The sequence below is a fragment of the Thunnus albacares genome, chromosome 23 (genome assembly GCF_914725855.1).
Source record: "Thunnus albacares chromosome 23, fThuAlb1.1, whole genome shotgun sequence".
NCBI classification, from domain to species: domain Eukaryota; kingdom Metazoa; phylum Chordata; class Actinopteri; order Scombriformes; family Scombridae; genus Thunnus; species Thunnus albacares.
This window is the reverse complement of record NC_058128.1, coordinates 5,493,066-5,502,676: the sequence shown is the minus strand read 5'-3', so window position 1 is coordinate 5,502,676 and position 9,611 is coordinate 5,493,066.

Here is a 9,611-nt window from a genome sequence, read left to right as displayed (position 1 = left end):
ACGAGTTTCTCCAGACAGAAATGAATCCTGACACACACATGCACACACATACTGTGTCTTGGCATTTAGAGGGGAGGAGAGGAGTTGAGTGGGCTGCTGGAAGCGATGTGTGTTCCTCGTCCTGCTGTCCAATCAATGTGAGAGGACAGGAAAGGAAGGGCTGAGGGCCAGTATAACACTTTGTAACACTCTCACCTCACAGTGTGCACACGTCACTAAAAGTTACTCTCAACACACACACACACACACACACACACACATCTGAACACACGGTCCTCCAGGTTTTGTCTCAATGGCTGGGAAAGGGAAAGTGTGTATGTGTGTGTTTGTGTGTGTGTGGTTTATCAGTGCAGCTGTAAGGTGCTCTTATCAGCCTCATGAGGAAGTTGGACAGATATCACTTCTGCTGGAGAAAACATGGGCTACATATGGCACAGATAATACTCATTTTGACACACACACACACAATCACACAAACACACAAACACACACACACACAGTAGGAGACACCCTGTATTAAAGGGTTTGGCAGCCGTGTTGAAACCGTCAGACAGCCAATCAGGGGATCAATGGCAGCCGTGACTCGCCCAATGACCCATGCTGTTATCTCCGCTGGCCATCCTCCCACCCCCCCCACCCCACCACCACCACCCCCCTCTTTCTGTCTCTCTCTGCACTTTCCTTTTGCTTTTTTTTTTGCCTTTCTCTGCCTCCCCTCTAACACTTCTTTGCTTCATCAATCGGTAAAAACTTTTCCCTTCTTTCTCTTTCTTTCACGCGGCTCGGTCCCACCCCCTCCCTCCATCCCCTCCTTTGCTGGCAGTCTGGTTTTTCTGGTCTAATGAACCTAGGGGGTCTCAGGGCAGCCTCCGCTGGGTTGATTAGGATCCTCATTAAAGAGAGGACCAGACCAGACTCCCTTCCCTCCCTCCACCCCCCCCCCCCCCCTTTCTCCGTCCATCTCCCATCTCTCCTTTCCCTCCTCCTTCCACCCTGCCCTGTCACACAGAGTGGCATTTTTAATTACCGCTGCGCATCATAAAAGGAAGACCCATTATACATATCAGTGTGAGTGAGTATGTGTGTGTGTGTGTGTGTGTGTTTTTTTGTCCATCCTTTCCTTTTTTCTTTCTTCACTGAGCTATTGTAATGAACTCAGTGCGTGGTGTAAACTCCATAGGAAGGCTCATCATGAGAACAGACATTACTGACCAACTAGCTGGCATTTTTAACACAGCATATACAAAAATAAACACAAAAGCAGTCTTTAATGTTCACTTTAGACTCACTTTCATGCTTCCAGAAGGCAGTAATGAGCACAAAAATATAAGAAAAAAGGTACAAAGGGAGGAAGAAATAGAAATGCAGGCATAGGAAGGACGGACTACACAGTACCAAAATAAACAAGGTGGTTTAATTAAGTTTAAGGGTGAAGAAGAAGAGCGATGGAAAGATGGAGTTGGAGTGGAAATAAAAAAAGGTTGAAAGGAGGAGAAGAGGAGGGTAAGATGGAGGAGGGCAGGGTTAAGTCTGGGTTTTCGCTGTTGTGCTCAACGACAGGATCAGATCAGATCAGCGCTGCTCCAGAGGATGCTCGGGGCCAAAAACTAAATCTGATTATGTCGCCTGAGAAGACTAATCTCTCTTGAATCTGTCTTCGTCTAATTCCAAAAACAATACTGTAATCTGTATGTGTGTGTGTGTGTGTGTGTGTGTGTGTGCGCGGTGTTGTTCTTTTTTGCGTTTGCAGTCCATGATTGCTGCTAACTAGGGTCATACACTGGGATTGACTGACACTGGATTTTCCTGTCTGATTTCTCAATAGTACTAGAAAGATAACATGAAAGGTGTGAAGATATAAAATAATGAGCTATAGCGCTTAAGCGATTAGTCGTTTGGTCATTTAGTATCCTGATACTCGGAGTGAATTTAGTTTTTACTTCATTATTTATTCCAACATTGTGTTTTTTTATGTTTATGTTGCTCTAACCAATCCTAGGAGCCACAGAAGCTGCTGTAGCGATGGAAGAAATATGTCAAATAAGACATTGTTGACTTACAAGAACCTATAGCTATACCTATATATAGCTGTGTGGAACTCACACACACTTGTTGCCATTTTTGTGCAAATTTTTCTGTCTCTTGAATGACATCCACATTCTTAAACCTGAAGCTCTAATTGGCTGGGTTGTTTTTCTTTTTACCAACCAACCGTCAACGAGTGAAACACCTGTTCGGATAGCTGAATCTGACAAGTTGGCACATTTCAGAGGCTAATTGATCAGTTAATCGAAACAAAATTACAATTTTGATATTCGATTAAAAGAATTCGATGCTTTTCTCTGTGTAATATTGTTGACTATCTGAACCTTGGCTTCTAGACTTTTAGTTGGACAATAAAAATGCTTCATTGGGCATTTTTGAAAGTGCTATATGAGCTAATAATGCTTGATAATCAGTTCATATCACTGTAAATTGAATATCCTTGGCTTTTGGATCATGTTTGGACTTAAGCAATTTGACGACATCACCTTTGGGCTCTGGAAAATGTAAACTATTTTTCTGATATTTATAAGGTTAATTGGACAAATTACTTGACAGGTTAATAATGCAAATATGCAGCGCTGATATAGTATACAATTCTTCTTCTCAAACAGAACCTTAAACAAAGTTCTGTTCTGTGATACTTACATTCGTAGACCTGCATGCATGCACGCACACACAGCCTGTCACAATGCATTAGGTGTCAGAACTGTTCAGTGAGCAATCAGCTAAGCACACACACACACACACACACACATATTCATCTGCTTGTTCTGCTCACTGACTTTCCGTTAGCACACCCGTCCACTAATTAGATTCCATTAAAGGTGGCGTTCATAACTCCGGAGGTTTCTTTGGCTGACACACTAGTCGATGTTAAAAATACCGCCAATTAGACACAGCTTCAACACACCATCACATCCGACCACCCAGAAAGATGAGACCTCGCTCTGCCTCGACAGGCGTTCGACTTCCATCCACCAGCCAAAAAAGTCACCAAAGTTTTTTTTTTTTTTTCCTGAGTGTAATGGTCTGGCAACTCCTGAAAATTGAGAATAGAGATAGAAATCATCCTCAAGATGGGCGAGAGGAGAGGAAGCAGAGGGTTTATCAACAAAAGCAGAGCTTGGGGATTTAATGGACAAAGTATTAGACTCAGGCTAAACTCCCCAGGTGGCTGATGGGAAGGCAAAGCATTGGGTTTTTTTTTTCTGGCTAAATATCAGTGTTTTCTTCCCCTCTTCTTCTGCTTTTGTCTTCCTTTGGTCTCCTTATGGTGCCATCTTTACCTTTCGCTCTCTTTATCAATGACTGAAGCACCCGCTATTAGCTTAGCCTGCTAACTTGTGATAAAAGCCTCATGACAACATCTCAGCCCTCTCCCCCCACCTTCACCTTCTTTTCATTTTGAAGAATGAAGGAGGGATGAGGAAGAAGAAAGAGTCGGTGGTCACTGGTATTTTGGGTATTTCCCTCCCGTCTTTGCGGCTCCGTCTGTCAGCATGCCAGCAGCATCTAAGCTAACCCGAGCCGGCATCGGAAATGTCACTCGGTGCATTAGCATTTAGCCACCACGCTCTGCTGTCAATCTGGGTTTATCTTTGACACCCCCTATGGTCTATCACCTTAGCTCCCAGCCCCCCTCTCCAGTTAGTCATTGTACTAATAAGGCAGGGGGATAGTAGAATTTATCAGGGCTAGACACTCCCGCCCCGCCAGCCATTACTCATCCACAGACCAGGACATGCCAACAGTGGCTAATTGCTTTCTTTAACATTGGCACATGTGACATTCAGCTTAACTGGAGGAAGATGGGCCCTTCTCCACATCAACCATAGTGAATAGAGCTCATGTAGACCTGAAGATGGAGAATGCTACACCATCCTAAATATATGCCACATACAGGGTATCAGGGTATGAAAAAATGAAAGCACTGACAGTTATGGTTGCAGAGAAACTGACACTTTTTAAAAATGTGTATCTCTAGTCTATATTATATTTTTAGTTGTTCTAGGCTGTTTACTTTTGATATTTGAGTTAATGTATTTAATTATTGTATTGTATTGTATAATTTAGCCTTTAATTGCATTTGTTTCTTTTACCTACCTCATTGTTTTTGTATTTTGATTTATGTCAAGCGGCTGCTGTAACAATTTCCCTTTGGGCTCAATAAAGCACTCTACATATCTACGTATCTGAATTATATGCACAGTCACTTTGTTATACTATAAATTAGAGTTGCAGTCAGTGAATCAATTAGTCGATTGTCAGAAAATTAATCGCTCACTACATTGGTAATACTTATTTTTAAGTATTACCAATTGTTATTTGTTTTTTAAGACAAAATGCTAAAATTCTCTGGTTCTAGCTAATTAAATGTGATTATTTTCTGGTTCCTTTAATACTTCTGTGACAGTAAATTGAATATCTTGAGGTTGTGGACTGTTGGTTGGGATATAACAAGACATTTTAGGTTGCATCTTGGGCTTTGGGTAACGATAATCAACACCCTTTTCTGACATTTTGTAGACTCCACAACAAATCTCATAATCAAAAAAACATAAGAGACTGATTAATCGATAATGAAAATAATAGTTAGTTGCAGCCCCACAATAAAATGATTGTAGTGGTGATTGCAATGGCAGTTTTTTTTTGTTTTTGTGGGGGTGGGTGGGTGGTGTTGCCTTTTTTAGCCACAATCTGATAATTCTGTACTTGGGTCGTGCTGAACAAGCAGTCTGTTTTTTGGCTTCTTTAGCCCAAACATACTAACCATCAGAGTGGAAAAGAAGCCTTTAGACCGATGTTTACATTCTCCTGACCAACTACTTCCTGCAGCAAGAAGCGTGACATTTTGCATTGCCGCAAAACCTCAAGTAGGAGAAAGTCAGGGTGAATTATTGGGCGTATAAATTGTGATTTGGACATGGGAGACTGTGATTTGTGTCTCCTAATAAAAGTGATGTTGGTATTTTTAGCCATGAACGTGATCTTTTCTGAACCTTTAATCAAAGTGCTTTAGTCGCCTAGACTTAAGCACACCTCACATGAGTCATATTTGGACCCATATGACTATATGGGGAATGACAAAATAACTAGTTTGAGCTTGCTGAATACCAACCATCAGCAACATAATGATAGGTGTTGTGCAGATAAAATACACATAATTCTGGTGTATGATGGTGCTAGTGTCAACTTTTTGTATAGTGCATAATGAGAATTTACAAGAATATACCTTTAGTATATTATTAGAGTAAGAATGTCTTTTTTCCTCAAAAAAAGAGAAAGATTTAGTGTATTTGGTTTGTAAAACTGTATATTTGGTGGCTCGTGATAGTAAACAGCTACTATGGTAAGCCAGCTACATAACAAACATTAATTAACTGATGAGCTCATTGATCATGTGATCAGATTCTGTCCTGCAAAACCTGGACAAAAAGGACCCAGGCTGTGAATTACATAAGACATGATTTATGTAGAAATTTAGTTTGATAAATTGCGAAGGTTGTTGTGAAGACCTGTGGACCCCCATTATGGCCACCACACAGTCCCTGGAAACCTCTTGCACGGCTTGTTCCAAATACCTGTTAATGTGAAACTAAAGGTATCGTAGACACTGAGGAATCTGAATTAGGTAGCAAAATTGTACAGTAAGCAATTCCCTTTTGTTTTGAGCAAAGGGGGATTATTCATCAAAGTGATGGTGATGGTCCAATATCTAACAAAGCTCTTTGTTTTGTTTGGTGGCAAAAGATTAATGATCAGACCGGACTGACATTTCCAGCAGGAACGACATTGATCTGGAGGCCTTCTGAAGATCCTCATTGTCCTGTTTACCGTGCAAACAATGGATGACAGTGAGGAAATATGTATGCTGTCTACACACTCTACGCACATTGAGCTGTGTGAACACACACACACACACACATACACACACACATACACACACATACACTGACTAATCCAAAGGGCAAACTCAAAATTTCATAAGAGACTTTATTCCTTATTAATCAGGAGTTCCTTCATAACATCTAAAGAGATTTTTTTTCCCCCTTGTTTTTATGTGTTTTATTTAAGAAATTGACTGGCGCTTGCTGATAGAATTTGTTGGCATGAGTATAAAGTCAACGGGGACCTAAACTATTTCTTTTGGAAATCAAACACATTCAAGCCATTTGGTTTCCTGACCTACAGTAAGAGTAGAAGCGGGTAACAGAACTTTTTTGGGAGGATTTAAATGAGCCAACTGTTTCAATCCCCCATTGACTTGATCTAGTATTGCTAACAAATGCTGACTAGAGGCTGTTGCCAATTTCAGGCACACAAACTTTTTAGATGTCCCATGGTTTTGGCAAGCGGATGAAACTGTTAAACCCATTCTGTCAGTATAATCATCAATGTGCTTCCTTTTAATTATGTAATGCGGGAATGAATATGGCAAGCCATGGCACTGGCCATCTAGTTATTTTATCCTTTTCTTTTTTGGTGATGACAAGTGACAGGACATTTGGGGAGAAGGAGACATGTAATAAGGTCCCTGCTTGGCTAGAATCGAACGCTCGAACATGTTGTTTTTACAGTATACTGCAAACTATACAGGATGTATAATGGAGAGTAAAAAACAAGCATACTGACAGTGTCCTGCACAAGCAGAAACAGGGAGTGCAGCCAGCCTTTTTGCCCTCTTTGCTCTCTTTCTTGTGATTAATAGATTGCTGTTTAACAATATTTAACAATAAGACTTCCATGCTTGCCCTAATGTCAAACCACAAGCACATTTGGGCAATTAAATGTTGCCCAAGTTGGCTCTGAATAACCCAAGTGAATATGATTGACCCAGATACCCTTCTAATTAACTCAAGTGCCTGGTACAAGGGCAACAATGAACCTAAAGAGGTACCCCTTCTTCATTTTTACCCTTGTTCCTTAAAGAGTAACTACACCCAGGCTAATGACCGTGCTTGTGCTGACTGTTAGTAGTTGCGACATGATCTTTCTAAACCCTGTGCAGTGTGGAAGGATAGGGGTGTACGGTACCTTACAGTGTACTATCTTGCAATTAAGTGCAACAGTCCACACCTGAACAAACCCACTTATGATGTGTGTCATCAGAAGTTCAACAGACTCAACCCATAGAGAACAGAGCAGCAAGGATTTTATTCCACACTGTACAAATATGGTCTGGAGTTACTCTTCAAGTGGCCCAAGTTAGCCCATTGATTGATAGCTAGATAGCTAGATAGATAGATAGATAAATAAATGCATCTGCCATAGCAGAGGGTTTAGTAAACTGACGCCAGCTGTTGCGAATTATTTTCTGTCCATTTTGGCTTCTCACGAGTCTCTTTCTGGCCAGTAACATCAGTGAATGGACCCTGTACTGAAGGAGGCCAACATACTGCAACTATCTGTGGATTATCTGTGTTGTGTCAGAAGAAGAGAGCCAGAAACTGCAGAGGCCGTCTGACCCCCAGGCCGGGTTAAAGGCTCTTTGCCCTGTGCCACTCATATTAACATAACCCAGCACTGTCTGATTACCATGCCTAATGCGAGCAGATGGAGGCCCACTGTTTCTTCGCCAATCAAAATAATGTCATTATAGTGGAATAATGGCTGCAGTTGCCAGTAAAGCCAGAGAGGGGGGGGGGGGGGGAGATGAAGGGAAGACGGGGTGTTTTTATTGTCCCCGAGAGGCCAGTAAGATCCAATCAGCAGGGTGTGACTTACAGTCTGGGAGCCCGGAGCCTATCCACAGCACCTCCCCTCCACTCCAACTATCGCTTTCACAGACAGGCTGGGGAGCTCTGGGAGCAGCCTCCATAACGAGGAGAAAGGAACTGTACATAAACACACTGAGAGTACAATGGCCGCTTTTCTGTTTGATTTCCGTGCAGTATGAATTAATAAGCGAATGTGGATGATATGCATTTGTGCTTGCGCAGGACTTTTGCATAGGCAGCTAATAGTGTTTGTGTGTGTGTGTGAGTGTGTGTAAGAGTGTGTGTGTATTTGGCCAGCTCTCCAGTTATTGCTTTTGAAGTTGTTAATTAAACCCTCAACCATCTGGTAGCTCAATGAAATTACACTGAGCTTCTCAGCCATGAAAAAAACATGACTGACTGACTGACTAAATGAATAAATAAATAGATTAATAATTTAATAAATGCTTCAAATATCTCTTGTCTAAGTGAAGGAAAAACAAGAAGTCTTATTAATGTAAATTCGGTACTCTGTGCTGTCACCCCTGTTGTGCGTGTTTGTGTGTAAGCGTGTGTGTGCGTGTTGCCCGCATGCATTCCTGAGCGTGTGTGCATGCTTACGAAGGCTTACAGGTGAATCAAAGACAGCTGTCAGTGTGTCAACCTTTGATCTCTCTCGATGTCTTCTTTCTCTCTCTCTCTCTCTCTCTATATATCCCTCTCTCTGCTTTCTCCTCTCTTGTCACATGCTGCGTGCCTCCATCCATGGTAGAGAAAACACACACCTCGTTTAGATTTCCGCATGGATGCATCTCTTTGTAGAACATGAGTGTACCATTTCGGGAAGAGAAAATGGTATACTGTATTTAATCTTTAATAGACTACTGCTGAGTGCATTCTGTGACTGCTGTAGTATAATTCAAAATAACATACTCTACCATATGCTTTATAGACCCTAATATTACAGTGATGACATTTTCCATATGATTGCATGCAAAATAATTACATTTCTGCTAATATCCATGATTAATTAATCCCCTTGTAAATAACAAGGTATTGGCCAATAATGAACACTGTCTCGTGAGACATGTCTCATCCCAGTGAGTATCTTCAACCAGTTGTTTGTTCATTAAAAGGGAAACCAGGCCAGGAGATTATAGCAAAGTGTACACACAGTAATTGAATTAGTGCATTTAGATGGAGATGGTAGCAACACGACTGCAGAGACACTGCTTAGGAAAGAGCAGGTACTGACCGGTTCTGTGTACATGCGAATGTATAGCATGTCCTCATTGCCAGGGCGTCAAATACTGATGCTTTGTCACGCCCCTCTGCATCTATACCGACACACAAGGTACCCTTTGGTGTCTGTATGGGACGCTTACTAGCTGATGTAAATCCATCCGCATCATTACTAGACGCCATTAGGCTGATGACGTCCATATAAGGTGACATTTTCCTTGTTTGTGTGGTTGGCTAGATAGTTAGGCGGCAGAAAAAAACCCATTTCCAACCGTGACTCGGGACAGTTCGTTGTCATGGTGTTTACTGTTGCAATGACAATGTTTCAAGTGATCATTGTAACCCAAAATACGATTTTCCCTAATCTTAACCATGTGTTCTTTGTGCCTGAACCTAACCAAGTGTTTTTTGTTCCTAAACCTTTACCTCAGATGAGTCTACACTGGTTGAAAGCCTGGTGTGTCTCACACAGAAGCCAAAGGGTACGTTATGCGTTGGTATCAGAAGCCGAGGGGCATTGACAAAGCGCTGGACCCGAGGGAGACTTAACACTTAACTTGATTTTCATACTGCACTGCTGAGGCAAATATGGAAACCAGACCTTAATGGAGGAGGTCATTAACTCTC